Here is a 22232-nt window from a genome sequence, read left to right as displayed (position 1 = left end):
AGAAAGAGAAGCAGTAAGTACAAGTACAGAAGAGAGAACACATAAAAGACCACCGTATGAGTTAAATTGATAAAATAACAATTTGCTTTTATATTATATCTAACTCATATTCTTAATATAATTATATGTGTAAATTACCTTTTAGGGCTTTCTAATTTTAATAAATTGCTGCAACTTAAATTAAATTTTGAAGGTTCGTGGGGCACCCTTATTTTTCAAATTTTTAGGGGGGCACTCACAAATATTTTCCGAAATCACGGAGGTAATTTTTTTTTTTTTAAATTAGGGGGGGCACGTGTCCCCCGTGCCTCTTCTTAGATCCCCCCGATTGGCAGCCTGCATAACATGCAGCAATATATTCAGATTCAGTAGTTGAGAGTGCCACAATTGCTTGTTTCTTTGAGCTCCAAGTGATTGCACCTCCTCCAAGATGAAAGATATATCCAGAAGTGCTTCGGCTATCATCAGTACTTCCTGGCTATCATCAGTACTTCCTGCTAAGTCACTATCAGTATAGCCAATGAGGTTAACAGGAACATTAGCTTTGTAGAAAATTCCATAATCAAGTGTCCCTTTAACATATCTTAAAATTCTCTTGGCAGCCTCCCAATGATTAGAATAGGGTTTCTGCATGAATCTGCTCACTAAACTAACAGCATACATGATGTCGGGTCTTGTAGATGTTAGATACATCAAATTCCCAACAAGGCTCCTGAACATCGCCGAATTCACAAGTTTACCTTCCCCCTCTTTAGATAGTTTTAAACCTGTGATGCATGGAGTAGAAACCGGATTTGCATTTTCCATCCTGAATTTCTGAAGTATTTCCTTCGCATAGCTCTGCTGAGAAATAAATATTCCTCCAGTGGACTGATGAAATTCGATGCCCAGAAAATGATGAAGTTCTCCCAAATCAGTCATCTTAAACTCAGCCATCATTGAGTGCTTGAATTCGTTCAACATCTTGACATCATTTCCGGTAAAAATAAGATCATCAACATAAAGACTAACAGCCATGAATTTCCCTTGAGAGTCACATTTGAAGTAGAGAGTATGCTCATAGGGGCATTTTCGAAAACCCCATTTCTGAAAATAAGAATTAATCTGACTATACCAAGCTCGTGGTGATTGTTTCAGCCCATATAAAGCCTTCTTTAGCTTATAAACTTTATTTTCTTCTTCTTTCTTGACAAATCCTGCTGGTTGATTCACATAAATTTCCTCCTTAAGAATACCATTCAAAAAAGCCGACTTCACATCCATTTGAAATAACTTCCACTTATTTTGGGCTGTAAGAGAAATTAGTAAATGAACTGTTTCAAGTCTCGAAACGGGAGCAAAAATTTATGTAAAATCTTCTCCTTCTTTTTGCTTATATCCTTTTGCCACTAATCGAGCCTTGTGCTTGTTGACTGACCCATCTGGATTCATTTTTGTCTTAAATATCCACTTTACTTCAATGGAATTTTTATTTGCTGGCAAATCAGTAAGCTCCCAGGTTTGATTTTCTTGAATGGAGTTAAACTCCCCCTTCATGGCCTTTCTCCAAATTTCACTCTGATTTGCTTTGTCAAAAGAAATAGGATCTTCTCCTGCAAAGAAAGCAAAGAACATAGCTTCATTTTGTTCAACTTCATCGGTCACCTCGTACAATTCTAGAAGACTTTTCATTTTTTTTACTGGGCTATCTGGTTGATCATCATTACTTCCCGTACTTTCAGGTGTTTCTCCATCATCTTCAGGCACATAGATTGGATGCTTTTCTCTTTCAACTTCCACATCATCAAATGCAGAATTTTCATCAAAACGGACATCTCGACTTATCACCACTTTCTTTGTTACCGGATTATACAGCCTGTATGCTTTACTTCTCTCACTGTATCCAATAAAAATACATTTTTCTGATTTGTCATCTAACTTATTTCTCATAGCACCTGGAATGTGAGAGAAAGCAACACATCCAAAAACTTTTAAATGATAAACATTTGGTCTTTTCCCATACCATGCTTCATGTGGAGTGCAATTTTTTAAAATCTTTGTTGGTGATCTGTTGATAAGATAGACTGCACAAGAAACTTCTTCTGCCCAAAAATTCTGGGATAAATTCTTTCTTTTGAGAAGACATCCTGCCATCTCCATGATTGTCCTATTTTTTCTCTCACACACACCATTTTGTTGAGGTGTGTATCTAGTTGTCAGTTCATGTCTGATGCCATTATCTCTGCAAAATTTTTCAAACTCATTTGAAATATACTCACCACCACGATCAGCTCGTAAGGTGTTTATTTTAAATCCAGTAAATTTTCAACTTTTACTTTAAAATCTTTGAACTTCCCGAAAGCTTCTAATTTCTCTTTGAGACAATATATCCAGACTTTAAGTGAATAATCATCAATAAAAGACATAAAATAGCGATTACCTCCTAAAGATGAAACCGACATCGGGCCACAAAGATCAGAATGAATGAGTTGTAATGGCCTTTTTGCTCTCCAAGGGGACTGAGATGGAAAAGAAGTTCGATGTTGCTTCCCAAACTGACACGTCTCACACACGTCATCAAAATGATCAATTTTTGGCAATCCAATCACCATCCTTTTTTTGAAAGTATCTCCAAGTTTCCATAGTTATCATGTCATAACTTGGAAGTTCTTTTGTCAATGCCAGCAAAACAAGGCATATCTTGACTGTGCAGTGTGAGTGAGAAGAGGTTGTTTGAACTGATTCTAACAAAGGAATGTTGTGATTACATCAAAGTTTCTGGACCTGTGTTTGGAAGGATTGTGATGAGAATATTATATGACTAGTTTGGATCTAGTTTGGACCTTGTGTCACCTCTGCTGGACTGATGCTCCTTAAAGCACCTGCAATCTCAAAAGCCAAACTGACATCGAACGATTGTTTAAAAATTAACGCATATACTTGTTCTGAATACCCTCGTTACAAAATTGTACCAAGTATTTCGAAAACACTAACTGACATCCAAGTGAATCTGGGCATGCACAAGTGCGTATTCACAATTCCATAAGTAAATTAATGCACTACATACATGCACAAACATTTGAAAATACATTAAATTTTTATATCCATAATTCAACCTCAGTTATACAAAAACGGCATATACATAATACTTCTCCAAATTTAACAGCCCCAACTAAAACATATATAGGGCTAAGATGAAACATGTTTCTAAAATACAAGCACACAATTACCAAAAAAAATAGCATAAATACAAAAAAGAAAGTAAAAAAAATAAATATATTTTGATTTGATCGAGTGAGCCTGTACCAGATTCTTGAAGATACCCAAATACAATCACGTTGAGATCAGTTTTACTCATTAGTATCATCTTCGGCTCTTTGCCGGCTATTGGATCCGCCTCCTCAGAAGCCTTTTACTGTTATAAACCCCTTTTTATTGCGCTACATACAAGTAAATGAGGGGTGACCGCTCCTAAATTAGAACTACAGTATACACACTTGATTATATTCAGATTGTAATGTAATATTATTAGATCAAAACAGTACCGTAACTACTCTTGTGCTATAGGTAAATCTACAAGTAAAAAAATGAGGGTGATAAATCATAAATTACTTCTAATCCACCGTAAAGCCAAATTACAAATTACAAAGTATATCATAAGAGTAAACCGTAACTATCCTTATGATAGATAAATCTACAAGTAAAACAAATGAGGGCGATAAATCCCAAATTACTTCTAATACTATGACATCGAAGTTTGAAAACTTAGATTCTAGTTCACCTAAAATATTACTTAGAATTATCAGTTTCGGTTCACTAAGAGATATCAACCCGTGTTCTAAAAATGTAGGTGCTATAAGGTGGATTAGTGTTGCAGAGGCGACACGAGGTGCAAACAAGTCACATAACGTCCACGTCACAATCCTTGCAAACACAGCTCCAGAAACTGCTGCAATCACATCATATCCGATGTATGTTAAGGTTAAGTTATGGTTGCAAATCAAAGGTATTAGGGGGCTATCAGAAAAGGTGGATCCAAAAAAACAAAGAAAGATATCCATGATAGGTGAAATGATCTCATGTGAGGTGATGCAACTGAGTATATTTTCAGTTTAGTCGTCTTGTGCTCCGAATCCAGTGTTGTGGAAACTTCTCGATTATTTTTTCTATTCTTTTTAGTTTGACAAATATTCATCTCCGTCTTAGGGTACTAAATATCTTAAATGCTAGAATGAAATAACAGTAATATCAAACATTGTCTTTACCGATTTTATACTAATTTTGAAAGAAGTTTACTATGTTGACCATGTTGACATGTTTTATACAAACACTACTAGAAAAAACACCTTAGACATCGGTTAAAAACCGATGTCTATGTAAAAAATGACTGATGTCTTCGCGACTGATGTTAAATGTACTTTTTCATAGACATCGGTTTTTACCCGATGTCTAAGACAGACTTTCACAACGGTTCTGGAAAAATTCTGATGTCAAATGTCAGATTAGACATCGGTTATATATATGTAAGCATTGTTAAAAACCTATTTTAACATCATTTTCTTTAATATAACCAATGTTAATTTCAAAAATAGACATCGGTTGTTTATTCTAGAATTGATGTTATTACCCTTTTTACATATGCTGATATCCCTAACATCGAATATAACACAATGCATTAACCACAATACTGAAAAAACTTGATTATCAAAAATCAACCAATATATATATTATTACCCAATCGAATTCAAGATCAACAAATTCTCAATGTCTACAACTTATCTCAAATACTACTATCATTTTAAACAAACTATTTCGGTGATAAGTACAACTAATCTCAGTGTTTAAAATCAACCATATTCCTAGTACTCAAGTCATCCCCTTTTATGCGGGCTAGTCTTCTTATCATATCAGCTCCAATCTTCTTGCAAGTCTCATCATTATTTGCCTTCTCACGGGCACTAATCACTACTAAAATGAATCAAACCATAACACAGGGAGTGAACATTATTATTAAATGTTTCAATAAAACACGCTATATTGATTCACATCTTTCACATTAAATTGGAAAGACAAGCTTAGTTAATCATTTGAGAAAAAAATTAACCTGCAATTACGATGCTTTTGGGCCCACACTTGGTGTACCATGTATCAAAAAGTAACAATTTTTAAAGAGGTAAGATAGCCAAAAATTACACAAACAAATGCATGCACACTGAAACTACTTGGCAACGTTGACATTATCATTTGATGTTATGCTTTCATATCATAATTGATTGGAAGTAATTTACAAAACATACACAGAAATAATACTATGTTGTCTTCAAAATTCAAAACATGGATACAGAGATTGACTATATAGTATTCAATACTGTTTGTGTAATGTCTATAAAAGGTTACCTTCTTTCTAGTTTCATCCTGTGTGAATCTTTCATATGGAATGTAAACACCATTCTTTTCCTTTACGGCTCTGACATCTATTTCAATTCAAATAAATAGGCTATCAAGTGTGAAACTTATATCACAAAACAAAAGAAAATCATCTTATAAACATATGTCATCAGTGGGCTAAATGACTAGCATATCGTTTCAAATTATTTTAATAGTACAAAGTACACTGCAGTCATACAGAAGGGCGAATTACTGTCTTATGTAGAATACATGCATGGTCCCAACACCAAGGACAAGCTGGCAAGTCTTTGTGTTAAAGAACTTCAAGAGCTCAACAACACGCTACACAATTTCGGTAGAAAGCGCTGACAAAGAATCATTCATATCAATGTACTCTGACAACATCTTCAGCAAGATTAAGCCGCTGAAAAGTAAAAATGAACAATAATTTTAGCTTAAACCAGCAAACAAAGTGGTTACATATAAAGAAATGAAGGCTCTTCGAGACATAACTCTAACCATAAACTATAAATATATCACATTGAATATATATCTAAACAACATACATGCCAGGATTATGATGGAATAGATATGAATAACAATTTTTCGATTTAAACTATTAAGTTAATATTTTTAACTATAAACATCTTAGAATGATATCATTTTTCAAGCAAAAGAATACCAAAATATAAATAAAAATTTAAGCACATCATAGAATAATTGTTAGAGACTTATAACTAAACAGACTTATAGCTAGTTTAGCATTCCTTTGCAGACAGACTACAAACTCTTTAACATCACAGTAATACATGTGATCTATTTAATATATAAAAATGATAGCTTTCTTACAATCTGACATTTACAAGTGCAACAAATATATTACCTGTGTTGGTTTGGATAGTTGGACTGGTTGCCTGAATATGCATTTTTGTTGCACCCTATGCAAATACAGGTTCAAGTATGTTATGAAGAAATCAAGTAAAATTAGCAAAATCAGTGTGCACTTAGTTTATGCTTCTAGCAACTGGTCTACACTCTACAGAAACCCATCATTGTGATTATTAAATCCATTCCATATTTATTTTTGATATTCTAAAGATAATATAGGAACTGAGGCTCGATTTCAACTACAGTTTGCGTCAAATTAAACATATCATCGACGTTTCTCCATACCTTGACAAAGACTTGAGTAGAACGAGCAAGTACATTCTATGACAGACTTATGCTTTCACTGGCATCGATATAGCTTCAGTATATAACATGCCTACATGCAGAAAATTAGAAATCAACATATTATTTATCAATTATCATCAACACTTTAGTTCACAATAGTTCTAATGACAACACCTGTTATTTTCCTTTCTTTTTGCTAAATAAAATTCTAATCAATCAAAATGATTACAAGTTCAAACAAAGCATACCCTGGTAACTGCGTGTGGAATAGAACCTCCCCCCCCCCAAATAGCACCAAAACAAACAGTGCAATCATTTGGAAGTTAATACCATGATTTTTGAATGAACCAAAACTGTGTGTGGTATATAAGATGATACTATGATTTCTGAACGCACCTCGACCGGAGCACAGATACCAGAGGCAGTCTTTTTAGAATTTCTGCAAGGATATCTCTAGAGAAAGGATCAGCCATTGGTGTTGCAGCTTACTGACCTTAGGTCTGGTTTCTTCAGCTCCTCTCATCCTTTTGCCATAGAACTGAAAAATACAATTTTTTAAAGTACCAACTTCTAGTCAGGAAAGAAATTAAAGTTTCCAAGGCTTGATTAAATAATTTTGACAAAGTCGATGATCATAAAAAGGAAGAAATTAGCAAATGTATCTGTTGATGAACAAGTATATTCAAGGCCAGAAATTCACTTTATCTATTCTCCGCTACCAACAAACAAGGAAAACAGTTGCTGCACTGTCATCTGATTTGCAGACAACACAATTTGCCCTGTACCGCCTATAGCATGCTTCATTATTCCCCAAAAACTGTTTAGTAAACGAGTCTGTTAGGAACCAAGCCAGAGCATCTAACAACTACTCATCATCTGGTGACGCAGCACTGATATAAACTTGAAACCACTGCCTTACAAGAGCATAGGCAACAAAATAGTTGAGGTACTCAATATAACAGCCACATATATACACAGAAAATAAAATTAAAGGCATATATAATGTTTATTTGGGATCCGAATGAAAGGAAAGAAAGCAAACCTTGTTGTTGGTGAAGAGAGAGATCGAGATAACGTTCCTAATCATGATTAAAAATAGTCAACAACATGATGATAATGACAACGGCGTATGAGAGGAGGAGAAGAAATTAAGACATCTCAATTGAATCCAAAATGTTGAAGAAGCTCAATGAACTTCCAAATCTGTTGAAAAAAGAAAAAAAACAAAATTAAAAACCAAACCCAATAATAATTAGGAAATAAATCAAGATGAAGAATAAACAAAATCCAATTGAACAATGAAACCAAGCCAGATTCTTCACAAATTAGGTTTCTCGAAGCTTGAGTTTGATTAATCGTAGATATTCTTCAATTTGGGGTTCAATTGGAACCCTAATTAGAAATAATGTGAGATGGTGACAGATAATGTAAGACGGAGAGATAGTAATATATATGTAGAGAGAGAGGGAAAGAGAGAGAGAGAGAGAGAGAGAGAGAGAGAGATGTGAGACCGAGAGCGAGAGGAAAGAGACGGGGGAGAGAGAGGGAGGTGAGGTAAGGGGGAAAAGGAAGAAGTGATATCTATTAGTATTATAGTCTATAGATATATGGATATTAGTTTGTAGGCTTCAATCACACATATATGATTTATGAGAAGTTTGCTTGCTTTCGATTGTTAGGTAAAAGAAAGAGAAGCAGTAAGTACAAGTACAGAAGAGAGAACACATAAAAGACCACCGTATGAGTTAAATTGATAAAATAACAATTTGCTTTTATATTATATCTAACTCATATTCTTAATATAATTATATGTGTAAATTACCTTTTAGGGCTTTCTAATTTTAATAAATTGCTGCAACTTAAATTAAATTTTGAAGGTTCGTGGGGCACCCTTATTTTTCAAATTTTTAGGGGGGCACTCACAAATATTTTCCGAAATCACGGAGGTAATTTTTTTTTTTTTAAATTAGGGGGGGCACGTGTCCCCCGTGCCTCTTCTTAGATCCCCCCGATTGGCAGCCTGCATAACATGCAGCAATATATTCAGATTCAGTAGTTGAGAGTGCCACAATTACTTGTTTCTTTGAGCTCCAAGTGATTGCACCTCCTCCAAGATGAAAGATATATCCAGAAGTGCTTCGGCTATCATCAGTACTTCCTGGCTATCATCAGTACTTCCTGCTAAGTCACTATCAGTATAGCCAATGAGGTTAACAGGAACATTAGCTTTGTAGAAAATTCCATAATCAAGTGTCCCTTTAACATATCTTAAAATTCTCTTGGCAGCCTCCCAATGATTAGAATAGGGTTTCTGCATGAATCTGCTCACTAAACTAACAGCATACATGATGTCGGGTCTTGTAGATGTTAGATACATCAAATTCCCAACAAGGCTCCTGAACATCGCCGAATTCACAAGTTTACCTTCCCCCTCTTTAGATAGTTTTAAACCTGTGATGCATGGAGTAGAAACCGGATTTGCATTTTCCATCCTGAATTTCTGAAGTATTTCCTTCGCATAGCTCTGCTGAGAAATAAATATTCCTCCAGTGGACTGATGAAATTCGATGCCCAGAAAATGATGAAGTTCTCCCAAATCAGTCATCTTAAACTCAGCCATCATTGAGTGCTTGAATTCGTTCAACATCTTGACATCATTTCCGGTAAAAATAAGATCATCAACATAAAGACTAACAGCCATGAATTTCCCTTGAGAGTCACATTTGAAGTAGAGAGTATGCTCATAGGGGCATTTTCGAAAACCCTATTTCTGAAAATAAGAATTAATCTGACTATACCAAGCTCGTGGTGATTGTTTCAGCCCATATAAAGCCTTCTTTAGCTTATAAACTTTATTTTCTTCTTCTTTCTTGACAAATCCTGCTGGTTGATTCACATAAATTTCCTCCTTAAGAACACCATTCAAAAAAGCCGACTTCACATCCATTTGAAATAACTTCCACTTATTTTGGGCTGTAAGAGAAATTAGTAAATGAACTGTTTCAAGTCTCGAAACGGGAGCAAAAATTTATGTAAAATCTTCTCCTTCTTTTTGCTTATATCCTTTTGCCACTAATCGAGCCTTGTGCTTGTTGACTGACCCATCTGGATTCATTTTTGTCTTAAATATCCACTTTACTTCAATGGAATTTTTATTTGCTGGCAAATCAGTAAGCTCCCAGGTTTGATTTTCTTGAATGGAGTTAAACTCCCCCTTCATGGCCTTTCTCCAAATTTCACTCTGATTTGCTTTGTCAAAAGAAATAGGATCTTCTCCTGCAAAGAAAGCAAAGAACATAGCTTCATTTTGTTCAACTTCATCGGTCACCTCGTACAATTCTAGAAGACTTTTCATTTTTTTTACTGGGCTATCTGGTTGATCATCATTACTTCCCGTACTTTCAGGTGTTTCTCCATCATCTTCAGGCACATAGATTGGATGCTTTTCTCTTTCAACTTCCACATCATCAAATGCAGAATTTTCATCAAAACGGACATCTCGACTTATCACCACTTTCTTTGTTACCGGATTATACAGCCTGTATGCTTTACTTCTCTCACTGTATCCAATAAAAATACATTTTTCTGATTTGTCATCTAACTTATTTCTCATAGCACCTGGAATGTGAGAGAAAGCAACACATCCAAAAACTTTTAAATGATAAACATTTGGTCTTTTCCCATACCATGCTTCATGTGGAGTGCAATTTTTTAAAATCTTTGTTGGTGATCTGTTGATAAGATAGACTGCACAGGAAACTTCTTCTGCCCAAAAATTCTGGGATAAATTCTTTCTTTTGAGAAGACATCCTGCCATCTCCATGATTGTCCTATTTTTTCTCTCACACACACCGTTTTGTTGAGGTGTGTATCTAGTTGTCAGTTCATGTCTGATGCCATTATCTCTGCAAAATTTTTCAAACTCATTTGAAATATACTCACCACCACGATCAGCTCGTAAGGTGTTTATTTTAAATCCAATAAATTTTCAACTTTTACTTTAAAATTTTTGAACTTCCCGAAAGCTTCTAATTTCTCTTTGAGACAATATATCCAGACTTTAAGTGAATAATCATCAATAAAAGACATAAAATAGCGATTACCTCCTAAAGATGAAACCGACATCGGGCCACAAAGATCAGAATGAATGAGTTGTAATGGCCTTTTTGCTCTCCAAGGGGGCTGAGATGGAAAAGAAGTTCGATGTTGTTTCCCAAACTGACACGTCTCACACACGTCATCAAAATGATCAATTTTTGGCAATCCAATCACCATCCTTTTTTTGAAAGTATCTCCAAGTTTCCATAGTTATCATGCCATAACTTGGAAGTTCTTTTGTCAATGCCAGCAAAACAAGGCATATCTTGACTGTGCAGTGTGAGTGAGAAGAGGTTGTTTGAACTGATTCTAACTTTAGCAATAACTTGATTTTTTCTTGACAAGTAACAAGCCATATCATGAAAGAATATCATACCCCTTTTTTAAAAGGTGCCCTACACAGAGTAAATTGTTTCTTAAGCCAGGAACAAAATAAACTTCTGACATCCTTTCAACCTTCCCTTCTTTTGTTTTAAATTCTATTTCACCAATACCACTAATTTGGTATGATTTTCCATCACCGACTTTGACTTCTCCATATTTATTTTCATATAATTTAGAAAATAAATTTTTGTTACCTGTCAAGTGTTTGCTTGCGCCACTATCGATGTACTAGACATCTTCACGATCTCCTCCATGTGAAACAAGCAATAATGTATCATCTTCTTGATCTTTATTTTCACTCACAAAATTAGCATTATTTTTCCTTTCTTCTTTGTTCCAGCAATTACTTGAAAGATGACCAGGTTTGTGGCCGTTAAAGCATTCGAAATAACCGCGTCCTCTTCCTCTTTGATTTCCACGGCCACGTCCTCTTGACTAAGTCATTATTCTTTCACTATAAAAAGTCTGGCCTTCTGTAGAACGACCACGACCACGACTAAAATTTGCACTTCTTCCTCTGCCATGGCCCCTTCCTCGTCCATGATTTTGACCTTCTTTTTGAAATTGATCTTGTTCTTTATTTTCTCCAAGAGAGACCTTGGTTTGAAGAGCATGAGAATCAGGTTCTTCTTTCTCTAATACCCTTTCTGCATAAGCTTGTAATGACCCCATGAGTGGATCCACTTGCATCGTATCAATGTCGCTTGCCTCTTCAATGGTAACTCCCACAAATCGTAACTTGGTATTAAGAGATCTGAGAATTTTCTCGTTAATACGTACATCATCGATTTTTTCTCCAAATTGCTTCATTTGATTTACCACTTGTGACACTCTTGTGAAGTAATCTTGGACTGATTCGGTTTCCTTCATTTTTAATGCTTCGAATTCACCACGAAGAGTTTGAAGACGTAACTTTTTTACTTTGTCGATTCCTTTAAAATTATTTTGTAATATTTTCCAGGCTTCTTTCGCTTTTGCTGATGTAGCAACTTTCTCAAACATGGCTTCATCTAAAAGCCAATGTGAATGATTGAGAGAGCCTGTTGATCTTGCTTGCGGGCTTTTCCAAGGGCATTTTTCTGATTCTGATTCAGGGTACCTTCATTCTCAGATTCATCATAACCTTTCTCAACAATATCCCATGCTTCCTGTGAGCCTACCTGAGCTTTCATACGGAGACACCAATGACCATAGTTTTCCTTTGTAAGTTTAAGAACAACAAAAGGAAATGAATTACTCATTACTTTCAAGGCTGTGATACCAATTTGTTTTACTGACTCTTGCATTTTCTAGGTGAATACATGAATTTCATCTTCTCTTAATCTTTCTAGAAAATCCTGGAATACACTTCTCTATTCTTCCTTTTTTTGATGAGCAAATTAATTTACTCTAACAATTAGTTCGTAAAGAACCGGAAGAAGTTAAATCTCTTATTAGATTTTGGGCAAGTAAGTTTACATGAATGTCGCAGCAAGGTATACTAACTTCTAAAAATAATTACTAAATGAACATACTTACAAAGCAGGGAAGAAATGCTACTGCACATATATGATATATCCCGGTCATCTACTCACTAAAGTCATTTCAATCAATACAGAGGAAAGAAAATAATTGTGTCAAATAACCATGTCTCATTTAGAAATGATCATTAGACTAAGAATGTGTGTATGACTTCTGTGGCAGGGGCAGGGGTAATGAATTACTCACAGCTGTAGATAGATGAGAAAACTCTGCAGTAATGGGCATCATATTTTGTTAAATAGTATGTATAAAGAAATTAAATAAGAAGAAAAAAACCTGATGCCCCAAATCCAGTTATCTTAAATAAAATTGTTAAAGAGTCTTATTTTAGGATCCAGAATGCAATAATGGAAGAAAGTGCTGATCAGACTCAGAGTCCCAATAAAGTAAAAGATGGGAACCCTCAATCAAAGATATTGAAGGTGAATATTGGCGAATTATTAAGCAACCGACGGATGAAGTTAAAATATGTGCAACTCATATTTTAATATCTTTACACATTACATGATGCACCTTTGATATCCATGGTATAGTGTGTAACTGACTGGGAAACTGCATTATTTGGAAGTGGTTCCCGATGATCTCAAGAAAAACAGATCCCTCTGTATCTTCAGGTTGGAATTTGAATATCTTTCCCCATCTCCCAGGTTCTATGCTTAGTTTTGAAGAATGTGACTTCTACGGAATTCTGGTGCCATGTCTTTATGTTGGAATGTTGTTGTCATCATTTTGATGGGTAATTATTTTAGGTCTAAACAATTTAACTTCCCGTTATTAAACAAAATGGATTCTATGAGAAGATAATTAGTATCAACTTAAGATAGTTACCCAGCAAAATGATCAAAAACACATGCCAACATAAAGTCATGGCACCAGAATCCCGGCAATGTCACATTCTTCGAAACAAAGAATAGAGCCAGGGAGACGGGGAAAGTTATTCAAATTCCAACCTGAAGATACATACAGATCTGGTTTTCTTGAGATCATCGGGAAAACACTTCCAAATACTGCAGTTTCCAAGACAGTTCCATATTATACTTTAAACTAAAAAGAGCATAAGATTAGAAAAAAAGTATAAGATTTAATTTATATAATTACAAATATAAACTAAAAAGAGTTCAAATAAATAATATAACTACGAAAGGAGGAAGCCGATTTAGGATGGTGTGAAGAAGTACCCTGCTGTGTCCTTTCAAATCATGTAAGCAGGTTTCCTGTTTCATGCTCTGGGTCTGCAACATGGTTATATGAGTTTAAACTCTTTACGGCTTAAATAACCATTACGAGTAATACAATGAGCAATTAAATTAATATCTAATGAACATAGTATCTGTATGCATTAGGAATCAACAAGAAACAATGAGATAGGAATATATTGGAATACTTTGACATGGTAACACACTGAATAAATTACCTTTGCAGTGTGATCGTCTGAGCATGAAGCCAGTAACTGATCAGTAGGATCCCACCTGACTGCATTCACTAAATTCTGAGTAGCAAAAAAATAGAAAAGCAGATTATTTTATTAGTTCGTCTAGAACCGGAAGAAGTTAAATCTCTTACCAGATTATGGGCAAGTAAGTTTACATGAACGTCGCAGCAAGGTATACTAAATTCTAAAAATAATAATAATTGAGCATAATTACAAAGCAGGGAAGAAATGCTACTGCACATATATCCTGGTCATCTAATCACTAAAGTCAATTCAATCAATACAGAGGAACGAAAATAACTGTGTCACATAACAATGTCTCTTTTAGAAATGATCATCTGATTAAGAATGACTTCTGTGGCAAGGGCAGGGGTAATGAGTTTGTCACAGCTTTGGATAGATGAGTAAATTCTTCAATCATGGACATCATATTTCGTTAAATAGTATGTATAAAGAAATTAAATAAGGCAAAACAAACCTGATGCCCTAAATCCAGGTATCTTAAATTAAACTGTTAAAGAGTCTTATTTTAGGATCAGGAATGAAATAATGGAAAAAGTACTGATCAGACTCAGAGTCCCGATAAAGAAAAAATGGGAACTCTCAATCGAAGATATTGAAGGTGAATACTGGCGAATTATTAAGCAACCAAAGGATGAAGTTTAATTATGCGCAACTCATATTTTTAATCGGTTTTCATGTATTCTTTTAATATCTTTACACATTCATGATGATGCTCCTTTGATATCCAAGGTATATTATGAAGCTGACTTGGAAACTGCAGTATTTGGAAGTGGTTCCCGATGATCTCAATAAAACCAGATCCCTCTGTATCTTCAGGTTGGAATTTGAATATCTTTCCCATATCCCTGGTTCTATTCTTAGTTTTGAAGAATGTGACTTCTCGAGGATTCCGGTGCCATGGCTTTATGTTGGAATGTGATTTTAATCATTTTGTTGAGAAATTTTCTTAAGTCTAAACAATTTAACTTCTCGCTATTAAATAAAAATGGATTCTATGAGAAGATTAAAAGTTTAAATTTAAGACAATTACCCAGCAAAATGATTAAAAACACATGCCAACATAAAGTCATGGCACCAGAATCTCGGAAATGTCACATTCTTCAAAATAAAGAATAGAGCCTCCGAGACAGGAAAGTTATTCAAATTCCTACCTGAAGATACATAGAGATCTGGTTTTCTTGAGATCATTTGGAAAACACTTCCAAATACTGTAGTTTTCAAGACAACTTCATATTATACTTTAGATATCAAAGGACCACCATCATGTAATGTTTAAAGGTTTCAAATGATTACAAGAAAACTGACTAAAATAAAAGTTGGACATACTTTAAATTAATCCGTTGGTTTCTCACTAATTTTCCAAAATTCATCTTAAATATCTTCGACTGAGGATTCGCATCTCTTTTTTTTCCCATCGGGATTTTGAGTCTGATCAGCAGTTTCTTCTACTATTGCATCCTTGATCCCAAATTAAGACTCTTTAAATTGAACTATTGCTGGAGATAGTTGCCCATCTCTTCAAGAACAGTCAAGTCCTCTTGAAGGATTTGGCGACTCAGTTGTTGTGTTCTTTTTCTTATCAGAATTTGGAAAGCGATAATAGATAAGTTTTCTTTACTTTCTTTGTCAATTACAGTCTTTATATTTTGTTATTGCCTTCGTGTTTTATTTCGTTAGTTGGTTATTTGCCATGTTCTTGTTATTATATATTTAACTGCCCATTGTTGCTGTGTAGTTAAGATTATACCTAACAATCTTGAAGAGATTATTGTTATATATAGTTAATTAGCAAGATGGTTAACGAAACTGATGTTCCTAAAATTATTGAGACTGATTTTGGTTCTGGTGGTACTACTACCATTGACTGGACCACGTATCGTTTTCCCCATCCAATTGATTTAACTGCCCATTGTTGCTGTGTAGTTAGAATTATACCCAACAGTGACTTCTCGGGGATTCTGGTGCCATGGTTTTATGTTGGAATGTGATTTTCATCATTTTGTTGAGGAATTTTCTTAAGTCTAAACAATATAACTTCTCGATATTAATTAATATAGATTCTATGAGAAGATTAAAAGTTTAGATTTAAGACAATTACCCAGCAAAATGATTAAAAACACATGCCAACATAAAGTCATGGCACCAGAATCCCGGAAATGTAACATTTTTCGAAATAAAGAATAGAGCCTCGGAGACGGGGAAGTTATTCAAATTCCAACCTGAAGATACATAGAGATTTGATTTTTTTGAGATAATCTGGAAAACACTTCCAAATATTGCAGTTTCCAAGACAACTCCATGGGACTCGATCACGGAAGCCTTGGATCACTTTCAAATTACAATAAACGGCTCTACGAAAAAAAGGGTTGGTTTGTTTTCGAAGACAGGATTAAACAACCAACTTAGTTCGGTCTACACTCGAAATCGAAGACACAAACTTCACCATTTGCTAAACAAGCTGCTATCCTATCACCTTCTTTATTCCAACATACTTCAAAGATTTCTCCTTTTATAATATACATTTTTACGATCATTGCCTCCTTGACAGACCAGACATATATGCTTGCTTTTATCCTGCAACCCACTGGCTAAGTAGTTATCATTGGGGCTAAAAGCAATTGAATATACAGGTTGCATGTTACAAAAAGTTTCTATTAGAAAGCAGTAAGTTGCAGTCAGGATACGTATAATTAGTGCATTGGATAAGATGTTACATATATTTATTTAAAATTCAGATAACAAAATAATGAAGTGAAGGAAATTGTTTATTAACAATGGTGATTTCAATAATACAAATTTTACATGTATGACCTGTGACTACTCAAGCTGTAGATTAGAGTAGACTCCCTGATTCCACATCCCATAGCTTTACTGTAGAGTCGTATGAAGCACAATTGATGAAACATGTAAAATATAGTTTTAAGAAATTCTACACGTGCCAGGACGGATAAGTGAAGGAAGAGATCATTAAGGGTTGAGTATCTCATACTAGTTGTCGAGAGGTTGTAATGAGAATTTAATAAGCAGCAAGTTACCTACTACATTAGTATGAGGCAATTGGGGATGCGCTTATAAACAAATCTGAGTAGACATGGGTCAAAGGGGACAAAATAATAATAATGCGGATTTACGGCACGATAGCGTCACACCGGCCCAGCAAAAGATTATGGTAGAACGGCACTACAAGAAAAACGACCATTTCCTACCAGCGTTTTGGTAGGAAATGGGCTATTTCTGGTAGGAAAAGGGGGCAATTCCTACCAAAAGGCTTGGTGGGATTTGCTCCAGTCGGAATTGCTTTGTGGTAGGAATTGGTGTTTGTATCTCAAATGGTCCCACTTGCCAAGTGGCCGACCATGTGGCACGCCACATGGGTGGCCACGTCACCTGCCATGTCAGCTGCCACGTCATACAAATTGGGGTCAGATTGATGAGTTGGCATGTGGGACCCATCCACGTGTCCTGCCACGTGGCAATTGACACAGAAAAGACCTTTTCCTACCAAAATTGGTAGGTTTTGAGTGAGTATTTCCTACCATAACTGGTAGGTTTTGATTGATGAATGGTAGGTTTTATGTCAGAAGACATGAATATCAGCATTTCCTACCAACCATTTCCTACCACTGTTTAGCTTGAATGTGGTAGGAAATACCTTGAATGTGGTAGGAAATGGCTTGAATGTGGTGGGAAATGTTGGACAGTTTTTTTATAAAAAAATTTATTTCATTGATAACAATGTAGAACAAGTTGGACATAAATTAATATCTAAATCATAAGTATACAACAATAACCAAAATTGAAAAATTCATCATAAATCACAATCCGGACATATCACCATTATAACATTAAAAAAAATTACATATCCGTGATAATTGCATATTAGAAATAATAATTCATTACAATAATTAATAGATGTTTCAAAAGTTAAGACTAATCATCTTCAAGTTCTCATCATTGTTGAATCATTTGCCTTCATTCTTTGTAATTTCTTCATTATCGTTGTTGAATAATTTGTCTACATTCTTTGTGAGTTTTCCATTTTCGTTTTTGTTTGTTTCATTTCCTTGGTCTCGAGTGAATAAAATCTACATAAGAAGAGATTATAAATGTTAGTAGTCATTAACGTACATGAACAATTAATACATGTAGTAAAAACAAATAAGTAATTATATGAACGAATTAAGATAAAAAATATGTTAAAAATATTGAAATGCATACATATATATGAGATGGTTTAAATGAAGAAGATGAAGATATTTACCAAAAGATAAGAAGAGGATGGAGAAATTATGAAATGAAATTTTGGTGGAGTAGATGAAATTGAAAGTGAAAGAGGAAGAAAGTGGTTTATAAGTTCAAGTCACCTATTTCCTACCAATATTGGTAGGTTATGGGTTTAGGCGGAATTTTCAAATTTTTGAGTTTAATTTTGGCTCCGTATTTGAAATTTTCATTTTTGATTTTGGCTCCATATTTGAATTTTTTGTGAAATTAAGGTTCATTTCCTACCAATACTTGTAGGTTTTAAATTTGACGAAAATTTTGAATTTTTGGTTTTGGCTCCATATTTAAAACTTTTAGTTTTGGCTCCATATTTGAATTTTCGTGAAACTAAAGTTCATTTCCTACCAATATTGGTAGGTTTTGAGTTGGACTTTGTTTTTGAATTTTTGGATTTCACTCCAATTTTAAAAAATTTGAATTTACTTTCATGTTTAAAATTTTCGTGAAACTACAACCAATATATGTAGGTAATGGGGTTTAACAATTTTTTTTTAATTTTTAGTGTGAGTGCAATTAGTAAAAAGTAAATTAAATATTTACAAAAAATTTAAATATCAATATAGGACTAAATACTAGTAAACCAAATATATTTATTTTTTTTTCTAAAAATTTTATCATATCCCTAAAATATATAGAGAAACAAACAAATATATCTTAGTTAAAAAATTGGATAATATTTATTAAAAATCGAATATTATACGAAATTGTTAAAATAACAATTTAATTACTATTTTTAGGTGATGCCTTTTCCTACCAATTTTAGGTCTATTTCATACCAAACTTGGTAGGAAATACCCAACTAGGAAAAGGACAAACAATTTTTTTGGGCAAAACCTACCAATTCCGTAGGAATTAAAAGTTTGTTTTATGGATCTATTATTAAAATATAATAGCTTAATTTTTAAAAATTCAATATTTCGACTACATGTATAAAATTCATGTATCTAATCATCCTAAGGTTGGATTATTAAAAAATAAAAATAAAAGAATCCAAGTGTGTAATCCTAAACATCCCCGACACTTTGAGTTGAAAACCTAACTCAAGCTTCGAACAATCTCGACGTTCTGTTTTCTAAACGATTTTCTTAGTCATAATTATTTTCTTACCCAATTTTTTTTCCTAGTTTTATTTCACTATAAATTGACATTTCACATTAAAAGTTTTAATTTATTATCGAATCATTTTCATATTTAATATTTTTTTCGTAATATTTATAATTTTCCAAAAAACAAATGGAAACACGGGACTATAATTGTAATCAACTAACTTTTAGAGTTCCACTATTAAAATTAATTGATGTTTATGTTTTTAGAGTTTGATAAACGAAAATGTGACAAACAATGGGCGAAAAGTACAAAAAATATATTTTTAGAGTTTATAAATGAATACTTTATTAATATTGTTTGTCACATTTTCAATATTAAAATGAATACAATGAATCATTTTCATATTTAATATTTTTAATATTTTATTAAAACTCTAAATATATTTTTAGAGTTTTAATTTATCGAATCATTTTCATATTTAATATTTTTTTTCGTAATAGTTATAATTGTCCAAAAAACAAATGAAAATACAAAACTGTAAGTGTAATTAACTAACTTTTAGAGTTTCATTATTAAAATGTATAGATGTTTATGTTTTTAGAGTTTGATCAACGAAAATGTGACAAACAATAGGCAAAAAGTACAAAAAATATATTTTTCTTGCAGTTTTTTTCTATAGATCTATTATAAAAACATAATAGCTTAATTTTTAAATATTCTATATTTCAATTACATGTATAAAACTCATATATATAATCATCTGTAAGGTTGGATTAATAAAAAAATCCAAATGTTTAAACCATCCCCGAAATTTTGAGTTGAAAATCTAACTCAATCTTCGAACAATCTCGATATTCTATTTTCTAAACGATTTTCTTAGTCATAATTATTTTCTTACCCAATTTTTTTTCCTAGTGTTATTTCACTAGAAAATGATATTTCACTTGAAAAGTTTTAATTTATCGAATCATTTTCATATTTAATATTTTTTCGTAATAATTATAATTATCCAAAAAACAAATTGAAACACGGGACTGTAAGTGTAATTAACTAACTTTTAGTGTTTCACTATTAAAATGAATAGATATTTATGTTTTAGAGTTTGATCAACGGAAATGTGACAAATAATGGGCGAAAAGTACAAAAAAAATAATTTTCTTGCAGTTTTTTTCTATAGATCTATTATAAAAATATAATAGCTTAATTTTTCAAAATTCTATATTTCAATTACATGTATAAAAATCATATATCTAATCATCCGTAAGGTTGGATTATTAAAAAAAATCCAAATGTCTAACCCATCCTCGAAACTTTGAGTTGAAAACCTAACTCGATCTTCGAACAATCTCGACGTTCCGTTTTCTAAACGATTTTCTTAGTCATAATTGTTTTCTTATCCAATTTTTTTCCCTAGTTTTATTTCACTATAAAATGATATTTCACTTGAAAAGTTTTAATTTATCGAATCATTTTCATATTTAATATTTTTTTCGTAATAATTATAATTGTCCAAAAAACAAATGGAAACACGGGACTGTAAGTGTAATCAACTAACTTTTAGAGTTTGAGTATTAAAATGAATAGATGTTTATGTTTTTAGAGTTTGATCAACGGAAATGTGACAAACAATAGGCGAAAAGTACAAAAAATATATTTTTCTTGCAGTTTTTTTCTATAGATCTATTATAAAAATATAATAGCTTAATTTTTCAAAATTCTATATTTCAATTACATGTATAAAAATCATATATCTAATCATCCGTAAGGTTGGATTATTAAAAAAAATCCAAATGTCTAACCGATCCCCGAAACTTTGAGTTGAAAATCTAACTGAATCTTCGAATAATCTCGACGTTCTGTTTTCTAAACGATTTTCTTAATCATAATTGTTTTCTTACCCAATTTTTTTTCCTAGTTTTATTTCACTATAAAATGGCATTTCACTTGAAAAGTTTTAATTTATCGAATCATTTTCATATTTAATATTTTTTTTCATAATAATTATAATTATCCAAAAAATAAATGGAAACACGGGACTGTAAGTGTTATCAACTAACTTTTAGAGTTTCACTATTAAAATGAATAGATATTTATGTTTTTAGAGTATGATCAACGGAAATGTGACAAACAATGAGGAAAAAGTGGAAAAAATACATTTTTCTTAGTTTTGTCCCATTTCCTACCAATATTGGTAGGAAACGACCTGAATTATTGATATTTATTTATACTTCAAAAAAATGTTATATATTCTTAACAATACGTGGCATGCTGATGTGGTTGGTGGGGTTATTTTCACATTAAGATTCTACCAAAACCTACCAACCTTGGTAGGAAAAACTTTCCCACCAAACTTGGTAGGAAATGGTCTCGGATTGATGATATTATTTCTTTTTTCATAAAAAAAGTTTAATCAATAAAATAAGTGAGGGCTGATGACGTGGTTGGTGGGACCATTTCGGTATCAAATTTTGGTCAAAACCTACCAAAATTGGTAGGTTTTGAGTTTCCCACCAATATTGGTAGGTTTTGGTGCTTGCGTGTACAAAATCTGGGTCCCACCTAGAGCAATTCCTACCAGTTTACGGGTTGGAAGGAAATGGTAGAGCAATTCCTACCAAATTTTTCTGGTTTGATTTACTTGGTAGGAAAAAGCCGTTTTTCTTGTAGTGCGGGTCGTCTAAATAGATCGAAGTTTAGGAGAGGTATTGGGTTCTAAACCTTCTACTCCTCAAATTCTAAATATTTTACATATAATATTTTAAATAATTTGTAGTGAGTTTGAGCTATTGCTAGATTGTTATGATTATCCATTCTTTACCTCATTGAGATATCGAGTGAGTGCTATTGCTAAATTGTTATGATTATCCATTCTTTACCTCATTGAGATATCGAGTGAGAGTAT

At 33.2% G+C, this 22232-nt stretch overlaps 1 long non-coding RNA gene across 7 annotated transcripts; it reads right to left on the bottom strand.

Annotated features, from left to right (window-relative positions):
* Window positions 1–5320: 5320 nt before the first annotated feature.
* LOC141717347 (uncharacterized) lies at window positions 5321–8122 on the bottom strand. 7 transcript variants are annotated; one of them, XR_012573590.1, is made up of 6 exons: window positions 7583–8122; window positions 7241–7357; window positions 6937–7078; window positions 6541–6631; window positions 6251–6305; window positions 5478–5791 (listed from the first exon to the last, which is right to left on the bottom strand). It is a non-coding gene; the product is annotated as an uncharacterized LOC141717347 (long non-coding RNA). The 7 variants fall into 7 exon arrangements; XR_012573588.1 differs by adding an exon at window positions 5321–5453 and having other exon boundaries at window positions 5621–5791; window positions 6937–8122; XR_012573586.1 differs by having other exon boundaries at window positions 7241–8122.
* Between the last annotated feature and the right edge of the window lie 14110 nt (window positions 8123–22232).

The sequence above is a fragment of the Apium graveolens genome, chromosome 4, assembly GCF_009905375.1.
Source record: "Apium graveolens cultivar Ventura chromosome 4, ASM990537v1, whole genome shotgun sequence".
NCBI classification, from domain to species: Eukaryota; Viridiplantae; Streptophyta; class Magnoliopsida; order Apiales; family Apiaceae; genus Apium; species Apium graveolens.
The sequence above is the reverse complement of the archived record's forward strand: the minus strand, read 5'-3'. Positions and strand labels throughout refer to the sequence as shown.